The 21,829-nt window shown below is 60.0% G+C and overlaps 1 protein-coding gene across 1 annotated transcript in view; it reads right to left on the bottom strand.

The window, feature by feature from the left end:
• The window catches only part of agxt2 (alanine--glyoxylate aminotransferase 2), a gene marked incomplete at its 5' end in the record, with an annotated part of 97,335 nt that overhangs the window by 37,435 nt on the left and 38,071 nt on the right, over positions 1–21,829 (bottom strand). The window lies entirely within an intron of this gene.

The following is a 21,829-nucleotide window of genomic DNA, read 5'->3' as shown; positions in this document are numbered from 1 at the left end:
TTACCCCAACTTCAATCCCCTCACCTCGAACTCTTTCACCCCATTCACTTCACCCCTTACTCCAACCGCTTCACACCACCTCATCCCATCACGAGCCGCACCCATGACCTCTTGCTCCAACCACCACGCCCCCTCACACCCCACATCCCCTCACACTGTCAATCCCTCAACCCCACAAACCATCAGGCCCTCACCCTCACCCCGTCACACACTCACTCCCTCAGTGAGGGTCACTGTGTGTGTGGGACTGTCCCCCAGTGAGGGTCAGTGTGTGTGTGTGTGTGCGTGTGTGTGTGTGTGTGTGTGTGTGTGTGGGACCATCCCCCAGTGAGGGTCAGTGTGTGTGTGTGACTGGCCCCAGTGAGGGTCAGTGTCTGTGTGTGTGTGGGACTGTCCCCCAGTGAGGGTTAGTGTGTGTGTGGGACCGTCCCCCAGTGAGGGTCAGTGTGTGTGTGTGGGACTGTCCCCCAGTGAGGGTCAGTGTGAGTGTGGGACTGTCCCCCAGTGAGGGTCACTGTGTGTGTGTGTGTGTGTGTGTGTGTGACTGTCCCTCAGTGAGGGTCAGTGTCTGTGTGTGTGTGTGGGACTGTCCCTCAGTGAGGGTCAGTGTGTGTGTGGGACCGTCCCCCAGTGAGGGTCAGTGTGTGTGTGGGACTGTCCCCCAGTGAGGGTCAGTGTGTGTGTGGGACTGTCCCCCAGTGAGGGTCAGTGTGTGTGTGGGACTGTCCCCCAGTGAGGGTCAGTGTGTGTGTGTGACTGGCCCCCAGTGAGGGTCAGTGTCTGTGTGTGTGTGGGACTGTCCCCCAGTGAGGGTCAGTGTGTGTGTGGGACTGTCCCCCAGTGAGGGTCAGTGTGTGTGTGTGTGTGTGTGTGTGTGTGTGTGTGTGTGTGTGTGTGTGTGTGTGTGACTGTCCCTCAGTGAGGGTCAGTGTCTGTGTGTGGGGGGGGAACCGTCCCTCAGTGAGGGTCAGTGTGTGTGGGACCGTACCCCAGTGAGTGTGTGTGTGGGACTGTCCCCCAGTGAGGGTCAGTGTGTGTGTGGGACCATCTCCCAGTGAGGGTCAGTGTGTGTGTGTGTGTGGGACTGTTTCTCAGTGAGGGTCAGTGTGTGTGTGTGTGTGGGACTGTCCCCCAGTGAGGGTCAGTGTGTGTGGGACTGTCCCCCAGTGAGGGTCAGTGTGTGTGTGTGTGGGACTGTCCCTCAGTGAGGGTCAGTGTGTGTGTGTGGGACTGTCCCCCAGTGAGGGTCAGTGTGTGTGTGTGTGTGTGTGTGTGTTGGACCGTTCCCAGTGAGGGTCAGTGTGTGTGTGTGTGTGTGTGTGGGACTGTCCCCCAGTGAAGGTCAGTGTGTGTGTGGGACTGTCCCCCAGTGAGGGTCAGTGTGTGTGTGTGTGTGGGACTGTCCCCCAGTGAGGGTCAGTGTGTGTGTGGGGACCGTCCCCCAGTGAGGGTCAGTGTGTGTGGGACCGTCCCCCAGTGAGGGTCAGTGTGTGTGTGTGGGACTGTCCCCCGTGAGGGTCAGTGTGTCTGTGTGTGTATGGGACCGTCCCCCAGTGAGGGTCAGTGTGTGTGTGGGACTGTTCCTCAGTGAGGGTCAGTGTGTGTGTGGGACTGTTCCTCAGTGAGGGTCAGTGTGTGTGTGGGACTGTCCCCCAGTGAGGGTCAGTGTGTGTGTGGGACTGTCTCTCAGTGAGGGTCTGTGTGTGTGTGTGTGTGTGTGTGTGTGTGTGTGTGTGAGACAGTCCCTCAGTGAGGGTCAGTGTGTGTGTGTGTATGTGGGACAGTCCCTCAGTGAGGGTCAGTGTGTGTATGGGATTGTCCCCCAGTGAGGGTCAGTGTGTGTGTGGGAACTTCCTCCAGTGGGAGTGAGTGTGTGTGTGGGACTGTCCCCCAGTGAGGGTCAGTGTGTGTGTGGGACCATCCCCCAGTGAGGGTCAGTGTGTGTGTGGGACTGTCCCCCAGTGAGGGTCAGTGTGTGTGTGTCGGACTGACCCCTAGTGAGGGGCAGTGTGTGTTTGTGTAGGACTGTCCCCCAGTGAGGGTCAGTGTGTGTGTGGGACTGTCCCCCAGTGAGGGTCAGTGTGTGTGTGTGGGACTGTCCCCCAGTGAGGGTCAGTGTGTGTGTGGGACCGTCCCCCAGTGAGGGTCAGTGTGTGTGTGTGTGTGTGTGTGTGTGTGTGTGCGTGACTGTCCCTCAGTGAGGGTCAGTGTCTGTGTGTGGGGGGGGAACCGTCCCTCAGTGAGGGTCAGTGTGTGTGTGGGACCATCCCCCAGTGAGGGTCAGTGTGTGTGTGGGACTGTCCCCCAGTGAGGGTCAGTGTGTGGGTGTGGGACTGTCCCTCAGTGAGGGTCAGTGTCTGTGGGAGACCATCTCCCAGTGAGGGTCAGTGTGTGTGTGTGGTGTGTCCCCCAGTGAGGGTCAGTGTGTGTGTGTGTGTGTGTGTGTGGGACTGTCCCCCAGTGAGGGTCAGTGTGTGTGTGGGACTGTCCCTCAGTGAGGGTCAGTGTGTGTGTGTGGGACCGTCCCCCAGTGAGGGTCAGTGTGTGTGGGACTGTCCCCCAGTGAGGGTCAGTGTGTGTGTGTGTGTGTGTGTGTGTGTGTGTGTGGACTGTCCACCAGTGAGGGTCAGTGTGTGTGTGGGACTGTCCCCCAGTGAGGGTCAGTGTGTGTGTGTGTGTGGGACCATGCCCCAGTGAGGGTCAGTGTGTGTGTGGGACTGTCCCCCAGTGAGGGTCAGTGTGTGTGTGGGACTGTCCCCCAGTGAGGGTCAGTGTGTGTGTGTGTGTGGGACTGTCCCCCAGTGAGGGTCAGTGTGTGTGGGACTGTCCCCCAGTGAGGGTCAGTGTGTGTGTGTGTGTGTGTGTGGGACTGTCCCCCAGTGAGGGTCAGTGTGTGTGTGGGACCGTCCCCCAGTGAGGGTCAGTGTGTGTGTGTGGGACTGTCCCCCAGTGAGGGTCAGTGTGTGTGTGTGTGTGGGACTGTCCCCCAGTGAGGGTCAGTGTGTGTGTGGGACCGTCCCCCAGTGAGGGTCAGTGTGTGTGTGTGGGACCGTCCCTCAGTGAGGGTCAGTGTGTGTGTGGGACCGTCCCCCAGTGAGGGTCAGTGTGTGTGTGGGACTGTCCCCCAGTGAGGGTCAGTGTGTGTGTGGGACCGTCCCCCAGTGAGGGTCAGTGTGTGTGTGTGGGTGTCCCCAGTGAGGGTTAGTGTGTGTGTGCGGACTGTCCCTCAGTGAGGGTCTGTGTGTTGTTGTGTGTGTGGGGGACTGTCCCCCAGTGAGGGTCAGTGTGTGTGGGACTGTCCCCCAGTGAGGGTCAGTGTGTGTGTGGGACTGTCCTCCAGTGAGGGTCAGTGTGTGTGTGGGACCGACCCCCAGTGAGGGTCAGTGTGTGTGTGGGACTGTCCCCCAGTGAGGGTCAGTGTGTATGTGGGACTGTCCCCCAGTGAGGGTCAGTGTGTATGTGTGTGTGTGTGTGTGTGTGTGTGTGTGTGTGGGACCGACCCCCAGTGAAGGTAATATGTCTGTGTGAGACTGTCTGCCAGTGAGTGTATGTGTGTGTGTGGGACCATGCCCCAGTGAGGGTCAGTGTGTGTGTGGGACTGTCTCTCAGTGAGGGTCAGTGTGTGTGTATGGGACTGTCCCCCAGTGAGGGTCAGTGTGTGTGTGGGACCGTCCCCCAGTGAGGGTCAGTGTGTGTGTGTGTCTGACTGTCCCCCAGTGAGGGTCAGTGTGTGTGTGTGTGTGTGGGACTGTCCCCCCAGTGAGGGTCAGTGTGTGTGTGGGACCGTCTCTCAGTGAGGGTCAGTGTGTGTGTGAGAGACTGTCCCCCAGTGAGGGTCAGTGTGTGTGGGAATGTCCCCCAGTGAGGGTCAGTGTGTGTGTGGGACCGTCCCCCGTGAGAGTCAGTGTGTGTGTGTGTATGGGACTGTCCCCCAGTGAGGGTCAGTGTGTGTGTGGGACTGTCCCCCAGTGAGGGTGAGTGTGTGTGTGTGGGGGGGGACTGTCCCCCAGTGAGGGTCAGTCTGTGTGGGACCGTCCCACAGTGAGGGTCAGTGTGTGTGTGGGACTGTCCCCCAGTGAGGGTCAGTGTGTGTGTGGGACTGTCCCCCGTGAGAGTCAGTGTGTGTGTGTGTGTATGGGACTGTCCCCCAGTGAGGGTCAGTGTGTGTGTGTGGGACCGTCCCCCAGTGAGGGTCAGTGTGTGTGTGGGACCGTCCCCCAGTGAGGGTCAGTGTGTGTGTGGGACCGTCCCCCAGTGAGGGTCAGTGTGTGTGTGGGGCTGTCCCCCAGTGAGGGTCAGTGTGTGTGTGGTACCGTCCCCCAGTGAGGGTCAGTGTGTGTGTGGGACCTTCCCCCAGTGAGGGTCAGTGTGTGTGTGGGACTGACCCCCAGTGAGGGTCAGTGTGTGTGTGTGTGTGTGTGTGTGTGGGACTGTCCCCCAGTGAGGGTCAGTGTGTGTGTGGGACCGTCCCCCAGTGAGGGTCAGTGTGTGTGTGTGGGACCGTCCCCCAGTGAGGGTCAGTGTGTGTGTGGGACTGTCCCCCAGTGAGGGTCAGTGTGTGTGTGTGTGTGGGACTGTCCCCCAGTGAGGGTCAGTGTGTGTGTGGGACCGTCCCCCAGTGAGGGTCAGTGTGTCTGTGTGGGACTGTCCCCCAGTGAGGGTCAGTGTGTGTGTGGGACTGTCCCCCAGTGAGGGTCAGTGTGTGTGTGGGACTGTCCCCCAGTGAGGGTCAGTGTGTGTGTGTGTGTGTGTGTGTGTGTGTGGGACTGTCCCCCAGTGAGGGTCAGTGTGTGTGTGGGACTGTCCCCCAGTGAGGGTCAGTGTGTGTGTGTGTGTGGGACCGTCCCCCAGTGAGGGTCAGTGTGTGTGTGTGGGACTGTCCCCCAGTGAGGGTCAGTGTGTGTGTGTGTGTGTGTGTGTTGGACCGTTCCCAGTGAGGGTGAGTGTGTGTGTGTGGGGGGGGGACTGTCCCCCAGTGAGAGTCAGTCTGTGTGGGACCGTCCCACAGTGAGGGTCCGTGTGTGTGTGGGACTGTCCCCCAGTGAGGGTCAGTGTGTGTGGGACCATCCCCCAGTGAGGGTCAGTGTGTGTGTGGACTGTCCCCCAGTGAGGGTCAGTGTGTGTGTGTGTGTGTGTGTGTGTGTGTGGGACTGTCCCCCAGTGAGGGTCAGTGTGTGTGTGGGACCGTCCCCCAGTGAGGGTCAGTGTGTGTGTGGGACTGTCCCCAGTGAGGGTCAGTGTGTGTGTGTGTAGGACTGTCCCCCAGTGAGGGTCAGTGTGTGTGTGTGGGACTGTCCCCCAGTGAGGGTCAGTGTGTGTGTGGAGACCGTCCCCCAGTGAGGGTCAGTGTGTGTGTGTGTGTGTGGGACTGTCCCCCAGTGAGAGTCAGTGTGTGTGTATGGGACTGTCCCCCAGTGAGGGTCAGTGTGTGTGTGGGACCGTCCCCCAGTGAGGGTCAGTGTGTGTGTGGGACCTTCCTCCAGTGGGGGTGAGTGTGTGTGTGGACTGACCCCTAGTGAGGGTCAGTGTGTGTGTGTGTGTGGGACTGTCCCCCATTGAGGGTCAGTGTGTGTGTGGGACCGTCCCCCAGTGAGGGTCAGTGTGTGTGTGGGACTGTCCCCCGTGAGAGTCAGTGTGTGTGTGTGTGTATGGGACTGTCCCCCAGTGAGGGTCAGTGTGTGTGTGGGACCGTCCCCCAGTGAGGGTCAGTGTGTGTGTGTGGGACCGTCCCCCAGTGAGGGTCAGTGTGTGTGTGTGGGACCGTCCCCCAGTGAGGGTCAGTGTGTGTGTGGGACTGTCCCCCAGTGAGGGTCAGTGTGTGTGTGTGTGTGGGACTGTCCCCCAGTGAGGGTCAGTGTGTGTGTGGGACCGTCCCCCAGTGAGGGTCAGTGTGTGTGTGGGACTGTCCCCCAGTGAGGGTCAGTGTGTGTGTGGGACTGTCCCCCGTGAGAGTCAGTGTGTGTGTGTGTATGGGACTGTCCCCCAGTGAGGGTCAGTGTGTGTGTGGGACCGTCCCCCAGTGAGGGTCAGTGTGTGTGTGTGTATGGGACTGTCCCCCAGTGAGGGTCAGTGTGTGTGTGTGACCGTCCCCCAGTGAGGGTCAGTGTGTGTGTGTGTGTGTGTGGGACTGTCCCCCATTGAGGGTCAGTGTGTGTGTGTGGGACCGTCCCCCAGTGAGGGTCAGTGTGTGTGTGTGGGACCGTCCCCCAGTGAGGGTCAGTGTGTGTGTGGGACTGTCCCCCAGTGAGGGTCAGTGTGTGTGTGTGTGTGTGTGTGTGTGTGGGGGACTGTCCCCCAGTGAGGGTCAGTGTGTGTGTGGGACTGTCCCCCAGTGAGGGTCAGTGTGTGTGGGACTGTCCCCCAGTGAGGGTCAGTGTGTGTGTGGGACCGTCCCCCAGTGAGGGTCAGTGTGTGTGTGGGACCGTCCCCCAGTGAGGGTCAGTGTGTGTGTGTGACCGTCCCCCAGTGAGGGTCAGTGTGTGTGGGACTGTCCCCCAGTGAGGGTCAGTGTGTGTGTGTGTGTGTGTGTGTGTGTGGGACTGTCCCCCATTGAGGGTCAGTGTGTGTGTGGGACCGTCCCCCAGTGAGGGTCAGTGTGTGTGTGTGGGACCGTCCCCCAGTGAGGGTCAGTGTGTGTGTGGGACTGTCCCCCAGTGAGGGTCAGTGTGTGTGTGTGTGTATGGGACTGTCCCCCAGTGAGGGTCAGTGTGTGTGTGGGACCGTCCCCCAGTGAGGGTCAGTGTGTGTGTGTGGGACTGTCCCCCAGTGAGGGTCAGTGTGTGTGTGGGACCGTCCCCCAGTGAGGGTCAGTGTGTGTGTGGGACTGTCCTCCAGTGAGGGTCAGTGTGTGTGTGTGTGTGTGTGTGTGTGTGTGTGTGTGGGACTGTCCCCCAGTGAGGGTCAGTGTGTGTGAGGGACTGTCCCCCAGTGAGTGTGTGTGTGGGACTGTCCCCCAGTGAGGGTCAGTGTGTGTGTGTGGGACTGTCCCCCAGTGAGGGTCAGTGTGTGTGTGTGTGTGTGTGTGGGACCGTCCCCCAGTGAGGGTCAGTGTGTGTGTGTGTGTGTGTGTGTGTGTGTGTGTGTGTGTGTGTGGGACTGTCCCCCATTGAGGGTCAGTGTGTGTGTGGGACCGTCCCCCAGTGAGGGTCAGTGTGTGTGTGACCGTCCCCCAGTGAGGTTCAGTGTGTGTGTGTGGGGACCGTCCCCCAGTGAGGGTGTGTGTGTGTGGGACTGTCCACCAGTGAGGGTCAGTGTTTGTGTGGGACTGTACTGCAGTGAGGGTTAGTGTGTGTGTGGGACTGTCCCCAGTGAGGGTCAGTGTGTGTGTGTGTGTGTGTGTGTGTGTGTGTGGGACTGTCCCCCAGTGAGGGTCAGTGTGTGTGGGACCGTCCCCCAGTGAGGGTCAGTGTGTGTGTGTGTGTGTGTTTGTGTAGGACAGTCCCCCAGTGAGGGTCAGTGTGTGTGGGACTGTCCCCCAGTGAGGGTGAGTGTGTGTGTGGGACTGTCCCCCAGTGAGGGTCAGTGTGTGTGTGGGACCGTCCCCCAGTGAGGGTCAGTGTGTGTGGGACTGTCCCCCAGTGAGGGTCAGTGTGTGTGTGGGACTGTCCCCCAGTGAGGGTCAGTGTGTGTGGGGACCGTCCCCCAGTGAGGGTCAGTGTGTGTGTGGGACTGTCCCCCGTGAGAGTCAGTGTGTGTGTGTGTATGGGACTGTCCCCCAGTGAGGGTCAGTGTGTGTGTGGGACCGTCCCCCAGTGAGGGTCAGTGTGTGTGTGTGGGACCGTCCCCCAGTGAGGGTCAGTGTGTGTGTGTGGGACCGTCCCCCAGTGAGGGTCAGTGTGTGTGGGACTGTCCCCCAGTGAGGGTCAGTGTGTGCGTGTGTGTGGGACTGCCCCCCAGTGAGGGTCAGTGTGTGTGTGGGACCGTCCCCCAGTGAGGGTCAGTGTGTCTGTGTGGGACTGTCCCCCAGTGAGGGTCAGTGTGTGTGTGGGACTGTCCCCCAGTGAGGGTCAGTGTGTGTGTGTGTGTGGGACTGTCCCCCAGTGAGGGTCAGTGTGTGTGTGGGACTGTCCCCCAGTGAGGGTCAGTGTGTGTGTGGGACTGTACTCCAGTGAGGGTCAGTGTGTGTGTGGGACTGTCCCCCAGTGAGGGTCAGTGTGTGTGTGGGACTGTCCCCCAGTGAGGGTTAGTGTGTGTGTGGGACTGTCCCCAGTGAGGGTCTGTGTGTGTGTGTGTGTGTGTGGGAATGTCCACCAGTGACGGTCAGTGTGTGTGGGACTGTACTCCAGTGAGGGTCAGTGTTTGTGTGGGACCATGCCCCAGTGAGGGTCAGTGTGTGTGTGGGACTGTCCCTCAGTGAGGGTCAGTGTGTGTGTGTGTATGGGACTGTCCCCCAGTGAGGGTCAGTGTGTGTGTGTGACCGTCCCCCAGTGAGGGTCAGTGTGTGTGTGGGACTGTCCCCCAGTGAGGGTCAGTGTGTGTGTGTGTGTGTGTGTGTGGGACTGTCCCCCCAGTGAGGGTCAGTGTGTGTGTGGGACCGTCTCTCAGTGAGGGTCAGTGTGTGTGTGAGAGACTGTCCCCCAGTGAGGGTCAGTGTGTGTGTGGGACAGTCCCCCAGTGAGGGTCAGTGTGTGTGTGGGACCTTCCCCCAGTGAGGGTCAGTGTGTGTGTGTGGGACTGTCCCCCAGTGAGGGTCAGTGTGTGTGTGGGACCATGCCCCAGTGAGGGTCAGTGTGTGTGGGACTGTCCCCCAGTGAGGGTCAGTGTGTGTGTGTGTGTGTGTGTGTGTGTGTGTGTGTGTGTGTGTGTGTGTGTGTGTGGGACTGACCCCCAGTGAGGGTCAGTGTGTGTGTGTGGGACTGTCCCCCAGTGAGGGTCAGTGTGTGTGTGGGACTGTCCCCCAGTGAGGGTCAGTGTGTGTGAGGGACTGTCCCCCAGTGAGTGTGTGTGTGGGACTGTCCCCCAGTGAGGGTCAGTGTCTGTGGGAGACCGTCTCCCAGTGAGGGTCAGTGTGTGTGTGTGTGTGTGTGTGTGTGTGTGTGTGTGTGGGACTGTCCCCCAGTGAGGGTCAGTGTGTGTGGGACCGTCCCCCAGTGAGGGTCAGTGTGTGTGTGTGTGTGTGTGTGTGTGGTGGGACTGTCCACCAGTGACGGTCAGTGTGTGTGGGACTGTACTCCAGTGAGGGTCAGTGTGTGTGTGGGACCGACCCCCATTGAGGGTCAGTGTGTGTGTGGGACCGTGCCTCAGTGAGGGTCAGTGTGTGTGGGACTGTCCCCCAGTGAGGGTCAGTGTATGTGTGGGACTGTCCCCCATTGAGGGTCAGTGTGTGTGTGGGACCGTCCCCCAGTGAGGGTCAGTGTGTGTGTGGGACTGTCCCCCAGTGAGAGTCAGTGTGTGTGTGTGTGTATGGGACTGTCCCCCAGTGAGGGTCAGTGTGTGTGTGGGACCGTCCCCCAGTGAGGGTCAGTGTGTCTGTGTGGGACCGTCCCCCAGTGAGGGTCAGTGTGTGTGTGTGGGACCGTCCCCCAGTGAGGGTCAGTGTGTGTGGGACTGTCCCCCAGTGAGGGTCAGTGTGTGCGTGTGTGTGGGACTGCCCCCCAGTGAGGGTCAGTGTGTCTGTGTGGGACTGTCCCCAGTGAGGGTTAGTGTGTGTGTGGGACTGTCCCCAGTGAGGGTCTGTGTGTGTGTGTGGGTGGGACTGTCCCCCAGTGAGGGTCAGTGTGTGTGTGGGACTGTACTCCAGTGAGGGTCAGTGTGTGTGTGGGACTGTCCCCCGTGAGAGTCAGTGTGTGTGTGTGTGTATGGGACTGTCCCCCAGTGAGGGTCAGTGTGTGTGTGGGACTGTCCCCAGTGAGGGTCTGTGTGTGTGTGTGTGTGTGTGTGTGTGTGTGTGTGTGGGAATGTCCACCAGTGACGGTCAGTGTGTGTGGGACTGTACTCCAGTGAGGGTCAGTGTTTGTGTGGGACCATGCCCCAGTGAGGGTCAGTGTGTGTGTGGGACTGTCTCTCAGTGAGGGTCAGTGTGTGTGTATGGGAATGTCCCCCAGTGAGGGTCAGTGTGTGTGTGTGACCGTCCCCCAGTGAGGGTCAGTGTGTGTGGGACTGTCCCCCAGTGAGGGTCAGTGTGTGTGTGTGTGTGAGAGACTGTCCCCCAGTGAGGGTCAGTGTGTGTGGGACTGTCCCCCAGTGAGGGTCAGTGTGTGTGTGGGACCGTCTCTCAGTGAGGGTCAGTGTGTGTGTGTGTGGGACTGCCCCCCAGTGAGGGTCAGTGTGTGTGTGGGACCATGCCCCAGTGAGGGTCAGTGTGTGTGGGACTGTCCCCCATTGAGGGTCAGTGTGTGTGTATGTGTGTGTGTGTGTGTGTGTGTGTGTGTGTGTGTGTGTGTGTGGGACTGTCCGCCAGTGAGGGTCAGTGTGTGTGTGTGGGACCGTCCCCCAGTGAGGGTCAGTGTGTGTGTGGGACTGTCCCCAGTGAGGGTCTGTGTGTGTGTGTGTGTGTGTGTGTGTGTGTGTGGGACTGTCCCCAGTGAGGTTCAGTGCGTGTGTGGGACTGACCCCCAGTGAGGGTCAGTGTGTGTGGGACCATCCCCCAGTGAGGGTCAGTGTGTGTGTGGGGCCGTCCCCCAGTGAGGGTCAGTGTGTGTGTGGTACCGTCCCCCAGTGAGGGTCAGTGTGTGTGTATGACCGTCCCCTAGTGAGGGTCAGTGTGTGTGGGACTGTCCCCCAGTGAGGGTCAGTGTGTGCGTGTGTGTGGGACTGTCCCCCCATTGAGGGTCAGTGTGTGTGTGGGACTGCCCCCCATTGAGGGTCAGTGTGTGTGTGGGACCGCCCCCCATTGAGGGTCAGTGTGTGTGTGGGACTGCCCCCCATTGAGGGTCAGTGTGTGTGTGGGACCGTCCCCCAGTGAGGGTCAGTGTGTGTGTGGGACCGCCCCCCATTGAGGGTCGGTGTGTGTGTGGGACTGCCCCCCATTGAGGGTCAGTGTGTGTGTGGGACCGTCCCCCAGTGAGGGTCAGTGTGTGTGTGGGACTGTCCCCCAGTGAGGGTTAGTGTGTGTGTGAGACTGTCCCAGGTGAGGGTCTGTGTGTGTGTGTGTGTGTGTGTGTGTGTGTGTGTGTGTGGGACTGTCCACCAGTGACGGTCAGTGTGTGTGGGACTGTCTCTCAGTGAGGATCAGTGTGTGTGTATGGGAATGTCCCCCAGTGAGGGTCAGTGTGTGTGTGTGTGTGTGTGTGTGTGTGGGACTGTCCCCCAGTGAGGGTCAGTGTGTGTGTGGGACCGTCCCCCAGTGAGGGTCAGTGTGTGTGTGTGGGACCGTCCCCCAGTGAGGGTCAGTGTGTGTGGGACTGTCCCCCAGTGAGGGTCAGTGTGTGTGTGTGACTGACCCCCCAGTGAGGGGCAGTGTGTGTTTGTGTAGGACAGTCCCCCAGTGAGGGTCAGTGTGTGTGGGACTGTCCCCCAGTGAGGGTCAGTGTATGCGTGTGTGTGGGACTGCCCCCCAGTGAGGGTCAGTGTGTCTGTGTGGGACCGTCCCTCAGTGAGGGTCAGTGTGTGTGTGTGGGACCGTCCCCCAGTGAGGGTCAGTGTGTGTGTGTGTGGGACTGTCCCCCAGTGAGGGTCAGTGTGTGTGTGGGACCGTCTCGCAGTGAGGGTCAGTTTGTGTACGTGTGTGGGACTGCCCCCCAGTGAGGGTCAGAGTGTGTGTGGGACCATGCCCCAGTGAGGGTCAGTGTGTACTGGGACTGTCCCCCATTGAGGGTCAGTGTGTGTGTATGTGTGTGTGTGTGTGTGTGTGTGTGTGTGTGGGACTGTCCCCCAGTGAGGGTCAGTGTGTGTGTGTGGGACTGTCCCCCAGTGAGGGTCAGTGTGTGTGTGTGTGTGTGTGTGTGTGTGTGTGTGGGACTGTCCCCCAGTGAGGGTCAGTGCGTGTGTGGGACCGTCCCCCAGTGAGGGTCAGTGTGTGTGTGGGACTGTCCCCAGTGAGGGTCTGTGTGTGTGTGTGTGTGAGAGACTGTCCCCCAGTGAGGGTCAGTGTGTGTGGGAATGTCCCCCAGTGAGGGTCAGTGTGTGTGTGGGACTGTCCCCCAGTGAGGGTCAGTGTGTGTGGGACTGCCCCCCAGTGAGGGTCAGTGTGTGTGTGGGACCATGCCCCAGTGAGGGTCAGTGTGTGTGGGACTGTCCCCCATTGAGGGTCAGTGTGTGTGTATGTGTGTGTGTGTGTGTGTGTGTGTGTGTGTGTGTGTGTGGGACTGTCCCCCAGTGAGGGTCAGTGTGTGTGTGTGGGACCGTCCCCCAGTGAGGGTCAGTGTGTGTGTGGGACTGTCCCCAGTGAGGGTCAGTGTGTGTGTGTGTGTGTGTGTGTGTGTGTGTGTGGGACTGTCCCCAGTGAGGGTCAGTGTGTGTGTGGGACTGACCCCCAGTGAGGGTCAGTGTGTGTGGGACCCTCCCCCAGTGAGGGTCAGTGTGTGTGTGGGGCCGTCCCCCAGTGAGGGTCAGTGTGTGTGTGGTACCGTCCCCCAGTGAGGGTCAGTGTGTGTGTATGACCGTCCCCTAGTGAGGGTCAGTGTGTGTGGGACTGTCCCCCAGTGAGGGTCAGTGTGTGCGTGTGTGTGGGACTGTCCCCCCAGTGAGGGTCAGTGTGTGTGTGGGACTGCCCCCCAGTGAGGGTCAGTGTGTGTGTGGGACCGTCCCCCAGTGAGGGTCAGTGTGTGTGTGGGACCGTCCCCCAGTGAGGGTCAGTGTGTGTGTGGGACCGCCCCCCATTGAGGGTCAGTGTGTGTGTGGGACCGTCCCCCAGTGAGGGTCAGTGTGTGTGTGGGACTGTCCCCCAGTGAGGGTTAGTGTGTGTGTGGGACTGTCCCAGGTGAGGGTCTGTGTGTGTGTGTGTGTGTGTGTGTGTGTGTGTGTGTGGGACTGTCCACCAGTGACGGTCAGTGTGTGTGGGACTGTCTCTCAGTGAGGATCAGTGTGTGTGTATGGGAATGTCCCCCAGTGAGGGTCAGTGTGTGTGTGTGTGTGTGTGTGTGTGTGGGACTGTCCCCCATTGAGGGTCAGTGTGTGTGTGGGACCGTCCCTCAGTGAGGGTCAGTGTGTGTGTGTGGGACCGTCCCCCAGTGAGGGTCAGTGTGTGTGGGACTGTCCCCCAGTGAGGGTCAGTGTGTGTGTGTGTGGGTCTGTCCCCAGTGAGGGTCTGTGTGTGTGTGTGTATGACCGTCCCCTAGTGAGGGTCAGTGTGTGTGGGACTGTCCCCCAGTGAGGGTCAGTGTATGCGTGTGTGTGGGACTGTCCCCCAGTGAGGGTCAGTGTGTCTGTGTGGGACCGTCCCTCAGTGAGGGTCAGTGTGTGTGTGTGGGACCATCCCCCAGTGAGGGGCAGTGTGTGTGTGGGACCATGCCCCAGTGAGGGTCAGTGTGTGTGGGACTGTCCCCAAGTGAGGGTCAGTGTGTGTGTGTGTGTGTGTGTGTGTGTGTGTGTGTGTGTGTGTGTGTGGGACTGTCCGCCATTGAGGGTCAGTGTGTGTGTGTGGGACTGTCCCCAGTGAGGGTCAGTGTGTGTGTGTGTGTGTGTGTGTGTGTGTGTGTGGGACTGTCCCCCAGTGAGGGTCAGTGTGTGTGTGGGACCGTCCCCCAGTGAGGGTCAGTGTGTGTGTGGGACTGTCCCCAGTGAGGGTCAGTGTGTGTGTGTGTGTGTGTGTGTGTGTGTGTGTGTGTGTGTGGGACTGTCCCTAGGTGAGGGTCAGTGTGTGTGTGGGACCGTCCCCCAGTGAGGGTCTGTGTGTGTGTGTGTGTGTGTGTGTGTGGGACTGTCCACCAGTGACGGTCAGTGTGTGTGGGACTGTACTCCAGTGAGGGTCAGTGTGTGTGTGGGACCGACCCCCATTGAGGGTCAGTGTGTGTGTGGGACCGTGCCTCAGTGAGGGTCAGTGTGTGTGGGACTGTCCCCCAGTGAGGGTCAGTGTATGTGTGGGACTGTCCCCCATTGAGGGTCAGTGTGTGTGTGGGACCGTCCCCCAGTGAGGGTCAGTGTGTGTGGGACTGTCCCCCAGTGAGGGTCAGTGTGTGTGTGTGTGTGTGGGACTGTCCCCCCAGTGAGGGTCAGTGTGTGTGTGGGACCGTCCCCCAGTGAGGGTCAGTGTGTCTGTGTGGGACCGTCCCTCAGTGAGGGTCAGTGTGTGTGTGTGGGACCGTCCCCCAGTGAGGGTCAGTGTGTGTGGGACTGTCCCCCAGTGAGGGTCAGTGTGTGCGTGTGTGTGGCACTGCCCCCCAGTGAGGGTCAGTGTGTCTGTGTGGGACTGTCCCCAGTGAGGGTTAGTGTGTGTGTGGGACTGTCCCCAGTGAGGGTCTGTGTGTGTGTGTGGGTGGGACTGTCCCCCAGTGAGGGTCAGTGTGTGTGTGGGACTGTACTCCAGTGAGGGTCAGTGTGTGTGTGGGACCGACCCCCATTGAGGGTCAGTGTGTGTGTGGGACTGTCCCCCAGTGAGGGTCAGTGTGTGTGTGGGACTGTCCCCCAGTGAGGGTCAGTGTGTGTGTGTGTGTGTGTGTGTGTGTGTGTGTGTGTGTGTGTGGGAATGTCCACCAGTGACGGTCAGTGTGTGTGGGACTGTACTCCAGTGAGGGTCAGTGTTTGTGTGGGACCATGCCCCAGTGAGGGTCAATGTGTGTGTGGGACTGTCTCTCAGTGAGGATCAGTGTGTGTTTATGGGAATGTCCCCCAGTGAGGGTCAGTGTGTGTGTGTGACCGTCCCCCAGTGAGGGTCAGTGTGTGTGGGACTGTCCCCCAGTGAGGGTCAGTGTGTGTGTGTGTGTGAGAGACTGTCCCCCAGTGAGGGTCAGTGTGTGTGGGAATGTCCCCCAGTGAGGGTCAGTGTGTGTGTGGGACCGTCTCGCAGTGAGGGTCAGTTTGTGTACGTGTGTGGGACTGCCCCCCAGTGAGGGTCAGTGTGTGTGTGGGACCATGCCCCAGTGAGGGTCAGTGTGTGTGGGACTGTCCCCCATTGAGGGTCAGTGTGTGTGTATGTGTGTGTGTGTGTGTGTGTGTGTGTGTGTGTGTGTGTGTGTGGGACTGTCCGCCATTGAGGGTCAGTGTGTGTGTGTGGGACCGTCCCCCAGTGAGGGTCAGTGTGTGTGTGGGACTGTCCCCAGTGAGGGTCTGTGTGTGTGTGTGTGTGTGTGTGTGTGTGTGTGTGTGGGACTGTCCCCCAGTGAGGGTCAGTGTGTGTGTGGGACTGTCCCCCAGTGAGGGTCAGTGTGTGTGGGACCATCCCCCAGTGAGGGTCAGTGTGTGTGTGGGGCCGTCCCCCAGTGAGGGTCAGTGTGTGTGTGGTACCGTCCCCCAGTGAGGGTCAGTGTGTGTGTATGACCGTCCCCTAGTGAGGGTCAGTGTGTGTGGGACTGTCCCCCAGTGAGGGTCAGTGTGTGCGTGTGTGTGGGACTGTCCCCCCATTGAGGGTCAGTGTGTGTGTGGGACTGCCCCCCATTGAGGGTCAGTGTGTGTGTGGGACCGCCCCCCATTGAGGGTCAGTGTGTGTGTGGGACTGCCCCCCATTGAGGGTCAGTGTGTGTGTGGGACCGTCCCCCAGTGAGGGTCAGTGTGTGTGTGGGACTGTCCCCCATTGAGGGTCAGTGTGTGTGTGGGACTGCCCCCCAGTGAGGGTCAGTGTGTGTGTGGGACCGTCCCCCAGTGAGGGTCAGTGTGTGTGTGGGACTGTCCCCCAGTGAGGGTCAGTGTGTGTGTGGGACTGTCCCAGGTGAGGGTCTGTGTGTGTGTGTGTGTGTGTGTGTGTGTGTGTGTGTGGGACTGTCCACCAGTGACGGTCAGTGTGTGTGGGACTGTCTCTCAGTGAGGATCAGTGTGTGTGTATGGGAATGTCCCCCAGTGAGGGTCAGTGTGTGTGTGTGTGTGTGTGTGTGTGTGGGACTGTCCCCCATTGAGGGTCAGTGTGTGTGTGGGACCGTCCCTCAGTGAGGGTCAGTGTGTGTGTGTGGGACCGTCCCCCAGTGAGGGTCAGTGTGTGTGTGGGACTGTCCCCCAGTGAGGGTCAGTGTGTGTGTGTGTGGGTCTGTCCCCAGTGAGGGTCTGTGTGTGTGTGTGTATGACCGTCCCCTAGTGAGGGTCAGTGTGTGTGGGACTGTCCCCCAGTGAGGGTCAGTGTATGCGTGTGTGTGGGACTGCCCCCCAGTGAGGGTCAGTGTGTCTGTGTGGGACCGTCCCTCAGTGAGGGTCAGTGTGTGTGTGTGGGACCGTCCCCCAGTGAGGGTCAGTGTGTGTGGGACTGTCCCCCAGTGAGGGTCAGTGTGTGTGTGGGACCGTCTCGCAGTGAGGGTCAGTTTGTGTACGTGTGTGGGACTGCCCCCCAGTGAGGGTCAGAGTGTGTGTGGGACCATGCCCCAGTGAGGGTCAGTGTGTGTGGGACTGTCCCCCATTGAGGGTCAGTGTGTGTGTATGTGTGTGTGTGTGTGTGTGTGTGTGTGTGTGTGTGTGGGACTGTCCGCCATTGAGGGTCAGTGTGTGTGTGTGGGACTGTCCCCAGTGAGGGTCTGTGTGTGTGTGTGTGTGTGTGTGTGTGTGGGACTGTCCCCAGTGAGGTTCAGTGCGTGTGTGGGACTGACCCCCAGTGAGGGTCAGTGTGTGTGTGGGACTGTCCCCAGTGAGGGTCTGTGTGTGTGTGTGTGTGTGTGTGTGTGTGTGTGTGTGTGTGTGTGGGACTGTCCACCAGTGACGGTCAGTGTGTGTGGGACCGTCCCCCAGTGAGGGTCTGTGTGTGTGTGTGTGTGTGTGTGTGTGGGACTGTCCACCAGTGACGGTCAGTGTGTGTGGGACTGTACTCCAGTGAGGGTCAGTGTGTGTGTGGGACCGACCCCCAGTGAGGGTCAGTGTGTGTGTGGGACCGTGCCTCAGTGAGGGTCAGTGTGTGTGGGACTGTCCCCCAGTGAGGGTCAGTGTATGTGTGGGACTGTCCCCCATTGAGGGTCAGTGTGTGTGTGGGACCGTCCCCCAGTGAGGGTCAGTGTGTGTGGGACTGTCCCCCAGTGAGGGTCAGTGTGTGTGTGTGTGTGTGGGACTGCCCCCCATTGAGGGTCAGTGTGTGTGTGGGACCGTCCCCCAGTGAGGGTCAGTGTGTCTGTGTGGGACCGTCCCTCAGTGAGGGTCAGTGTGTGTGTGTGGGACCGTCCCCCAGTGAGGGTCAGTGTGTGTGGGACTGTCCCCCAGTGAGGGTTAGTGTGTGTGTGGGACTGTCCCAGGTGAGGGTCTGTGTGTGTGTGTGTGTGTGTGTGTGTGTGTGTGTGTGTGGGACTGTCCACCAGTGACGGTCAGTGTGTGTGGGACTGTCTCTCAGTGAGGATCAGTGTGTGTGTATGGGAATGTCCCCCAGTGAGGGTCAGTGTGTGTGTGTGTGTGTGTGTGTGTGTGGGACTGTCCCCCATTGAGGGTCAGTGTGTGTGTGGGACCGTCCCCCAGTGAGGGTCAGTGTGTGTGTGTGGGACCGTCCCCCAGTGAGGGTCAGTGTGTGTGGGACTGTCCCCCAGTGAGGGTCAGTGTGTGTGTGTGTGGGTCTGTCCCGAGTGAGGGTCTGTGTGTGTGTGTGTATGACCGTCCCCTAGTGAGGGTCAGTGTGTGTGTGGGACTGTCCCCCAGTGAGGGTCAGTGTATGCGTGTGTGTGGGACTGCCCCCCAGTGAGGGTCAGTGTGTCTGTGTGGGACCGTCCCTCAGTGAGGGTCAGTGTGTGTGTGTGGGACCGTCCCCCAGTGAGGGTCAGTGTGTGTGTGGGACTGTCCCCCAGTGAGGGTCAGTGTGTGTGTGGGACCGTCTCGCAGTGAGGGTCAGTTTGTGTACGTGTGTGGGACTGCCCCCCAGTGAGGGTCAGAGTGTGTGTGGGACCATGCCCCAGTGAGGGTCAGTGTGTGTGGGACTGTCCCCCAGTGAGGGTCAGTGTGTGTGTATGTGTGTGTGTGTGTGTGTGTGTGTGTGTGTGTGTGTGTGTGGGACTGTCCGCCATTGAGGGTCAGTGTGTGTGTGTGGGACTGTCCCCAGTGAGGGTCTGTGTGTGTGTGTGTGTGTGTGTGTGGGACTGTCCCCAGTGAGGGTCAGTGTGTGTGTGGGACTGTCCCCCAGTGAGGGTCAGTGTGTGTGTGGGACTGTCCCCAGTGAGGGTCTGTGTGTGTGTGTGTGTGTGTGTGTGTGTGTGTGGGACTGTCCACCAGTGAGGGTCAGTGTGTGTGTGGGACTGTCCCCCAGTGAGGGTCAGTGTGTGTGTGTGTGTGTGTGTGTGTGGGACTGTCCACCAGTGAGGGTCAGTGTGTGTGTGGGACTGTACTCCAGTGAGGGTCAGTGTGTGTGTGGGACCGACCCCCATTGAGGGTCAGTGTGTGTGTGGGACCGTCCCTCAGTGAGGGTCAGTGTGTGTGTGTGGGACCGTCCCCCAGTGAGGGTCAGTGTGTGTGTGGGACTGTCCCCCATTGAGGGTCAGTGTGTGTGTGGGACCGTCCCCCAGTGAGGGTCAGTGTGTGTGTGGGACTGTCCCCCAGTGAGGGTCAGTGTGTGTGTGTGTGTGTGGGACTGTCCCCCATTGAGGGTCAGTGTGTGTGTGGGACCGTCCCCCAGTGAGGGTCAGTGTGTCTGTGTGGGACCGTCCCTCAGTGAGGGTCAGTGTGTGTGTGTGGGACCGTCCCCCAGTGAGGGTCAGTGTGTGTGGGACTGTCCCCCAGTGAGGGTCAGTGTGTGCGTGTGTGTGGCACTGCCCCCCAGTGAGGGTCAGTGTGTCTGTGTGGGACTGTCCCCAGTGAGGGTTAGTGTGTGTGTGGGACTGTCCCCAGTGAGGGTCTGTGTGTGTGTGTGGGTGGGACTGTCCCCCAGTGAGGGTCAGTGTGTGTGTGGGACTGTACTCCAGTGAGGGTCAGTGTGTGTGTGGGACTGTCCCCCAGTGAGGGTCAGTGTGTGTGTGGGACTGTCCCCCAGTGAGGGTCAGTGTGTGTGTGGGACTGTCCCCCAGTGAGGGTCAGTGTGTGTGTGTGTGTGTGTGTGTGTGTGTGTGGGAATGTCCACCAGTGAGGGTCAGTGTGTGTGGGACTGTCCTCCAGTGAGGGTCAGTGTGTGTGTGGGACCATGCCCCAGTGAGGGTCAGTGTGTGTGTGGGACTGTCTCTCAGTGAGGGTCAGTGTGTGTTTATGGGAATGTCCCCCAGTGAGGGTCAGTGTGTGTGTGTGACCGTCCCCCAGTGAGGGTCAGTGTGTGTGTGGGACTGTCCCCCAGTGAGGGTCAGTGTGTGTGTGTGTGTGAGAGACTGTCCCCCAGTGAGGGTCAGTGTGTGTGTGGGAATGTCCCCCAGTGAGGGTCAGTGTGTGTGTGGGACCGTCTCGCAGTGAGGGTCAGTTTGTGTACGTGTGTGGGACTGCCCCCCAGTGAGGGTCAGTGTGTGTGTGGGACCATGCCCCAGTGAGGGTCAGTGTGTGTGGGACTGTCCCCCAGTGAGGGTCAGTGTGTGTGTGTGTGTGTGTGTGTGTGTGTGTGTGTGTGTGTGTGTGTGTGTGGGACTGTCCCCCATTGAGGGTCAGTGTGTGTGTGTGGGACCGTCCCCCAGTGAGGGTCAGTGTGTGTGTGGGACTGTCCCCAGTGAGGGTCTGTGTGTGTGTGTGTGTGTGTGTGTGTGTGTGGGACTGTCCCCCAGTGAGGGTCAGTGTGTGTGTGGGACTGACCCCCAGTGAGGGTCAGTGTGTGTGTGGGACTGTCCCCCAGTGAGGGTCAGTGTGTGTGTGGGGCCGTCCCCCAGTGAGGGTCAGTGTGTGTGTGGTACCGTCCCCCAGTGAGGGTCAGTGTGTGTGTATGACCGTCCCCCAGTGAGGGTCAGTGTGTGTGTGGGACTGTCCCCCAGTGAGGGTCAGTGTGTGTGTGTGTGTGGGACTGTCCCCCAGTGAGGGTCAGTGTGTGTGTGGGACTGTCCCCCAGTGAGGGTCAGTGTGTGTGTGGGACCGTCCCCCAGTGAGGGTCAGTGTGTGTGTGGGACTGTCCCCCAGTGAGGGTCAGTGTGTGTGTGGGACCGTCCCCCAGTGAGGGTCAGTGTGTGTGTGGGACCGTCCCCCAGTGAGGGTCAGTGTGTGTGTGGGACTGTCCCCCAGTGAGGGTCAGTGTGTGTGTGGGACCGTCCCCCAGTGAGGGTCAGTGTGTGTGTGGGACTGTCCCCCAGTGAGGGTTAGTGTGTGTGTGGGACTGTCCCAGGTGAGGGTCTGTGTGTGTGTGTGTGTGTGTGTGTGTGTGTGTGTGGGACTGTCCACCAGTGACGGTCAGTGTGTGTGGGACTGTCTCTCAGTGAGGATCAGTGTGTGTGTATGGGAATGTCCCCCAGTGAGGGTCAGTGTGTATGTGTGTGTGTGTGTGTGTGTGGGACTGTCCCCCATTGAGGGTCAGTGTGTGTGTGGGACCGTCCCTCAGTGAGGGTCAGTGTGTGTGTGTGGGACCGTCCCCCAGTGAGGGTCAGTGTGTGTGGGACTGTCCCCCAGTGAGGGTCAGTGTGTGTGTGTGTGGGTCTGTCCCCAGTGAGGGTCTGTGTGTGTGTGTGTATGACCGTCCCCTAGTGAGGGTCAGTGTGTGTGGGACTGTCCCCCAGTGAGGGTCAGTGTATGCGTGTGTGTGGGACTGTCCCCCAGTGAGGGTCAGTGTGTCTGTGTGGGACCGTCCCTCAGTGAGGGTCAGTGTGTGTGTGTGGGACCGTCCCCCAGTGAGGGTCAGTGTGTGTGGGACTGTCCCCCAGTGAGGGTCAGTGTGTGCGTGTGTGTGGGACTGCCCCCCATTGAGGGTCAGTGTGTGTGTGGGACCGTCCCCCAGTGAGGGTCAGTGTGTCTGTGTGGGACTGTCCCCAGTGAGGGTTAGTGTGTGTGTGGGACTGTCCCCAGTGAGGGTCTGTGTGTGTGTGTGTGTGGGACTGTCCACCAGTGACGGTCAGTGTGGGTGGGACTGTCCCCCAGTGAGGGTCAGTGTGTGTGTGGGACTGTACTCCAGTGAGGGTCAGTGTGTGTGTGGGACCGACCCCCATTGAGGGTCAGTGTGTGTGTGGGACTGTCCCCCAGTGAGGGTTAGTGTGTGTGTGGGACTGTCCCCAGTGAGGGTCTGTGTGTGTGTGTGTGTGTGTGTGTGGGAATGTCCACCAGTGACGGTCAGTGTGTGTGGGACTGTACTCCAGTGAGGGTCAGTGTTTGTGTGGGACCATGCCCCAGTGAGGGTCAGTGTGTGTGTGGGACTGTCTCTCAGTGAGGATCAGTGTGTGTGTATGGGAATGTCCCCCAGTGAGGGTCAGTGTGTGTGTGTGACCGTCCCCCAGTGAGGGTCAGTGTGTGTGTGGGATCGTCTCTCAGTGAGGGTCAGTGTGTGTGTGAGAGACTGTCCCCCAGTGAGGGTCAGTGTGTGTGGGAATGTCCCCCAGTGAGGGTCAGTGTGTGTGTGGGACCGTCTCGCAGTGAGGGTCAGTTTGTGTACGTGTGTGGGACTGCCCCCCAGTGAGGGTCAGTGTGTGTGTGGGACCATGCCCCAGTGAGGGTCAGTGTGTGTGTGTGAACGTCCCCCAGTGAGGGTCAGTGTGTGTGTGTGTGTGTGTGTGTGTGTGTGTGTGTGTGTGTGTGTGTGTGTGTGTGTGGGACTGTCCCCCATTGAGGGTCAGTGTGTGTGTGGGACCGTCCCCCAGTGAGGGTCAGTGTGTGTGTGTGGGACCGTCCCCCAGTGAGGGTCAGTGTGTGAGTGGGACTGTCCCCAGTGAGGGTCTGTGTGTGTGTGTGTGTGTGTGTGTGGGGGGGGGGACTGTCCCCAGTGAGGGTCAGTGTGTGTGTGGGACTGACCCCCAGTGAG

The sequence above is a fragment of the Mobula hypostoma genome (assembly GCF_963921235.1).
Source record: "Mobula hypostoma chromosome 5 unlocalized genomic scaffold, sMobHyp1.1 SUPER_5_unloc_5, whole genome shotgun sequence".
Classification (NCBI taxonomy): domain Eukaryota; kingdom Metazoa; phylum Chordata; class Chondrichthyes; order Myliobatiformes; family Myliobatidae; genus Mobula; species Mobula hypostoma.
This window is presented reverse-complemented; position numbering and strand designations above follow the sequence as displayed.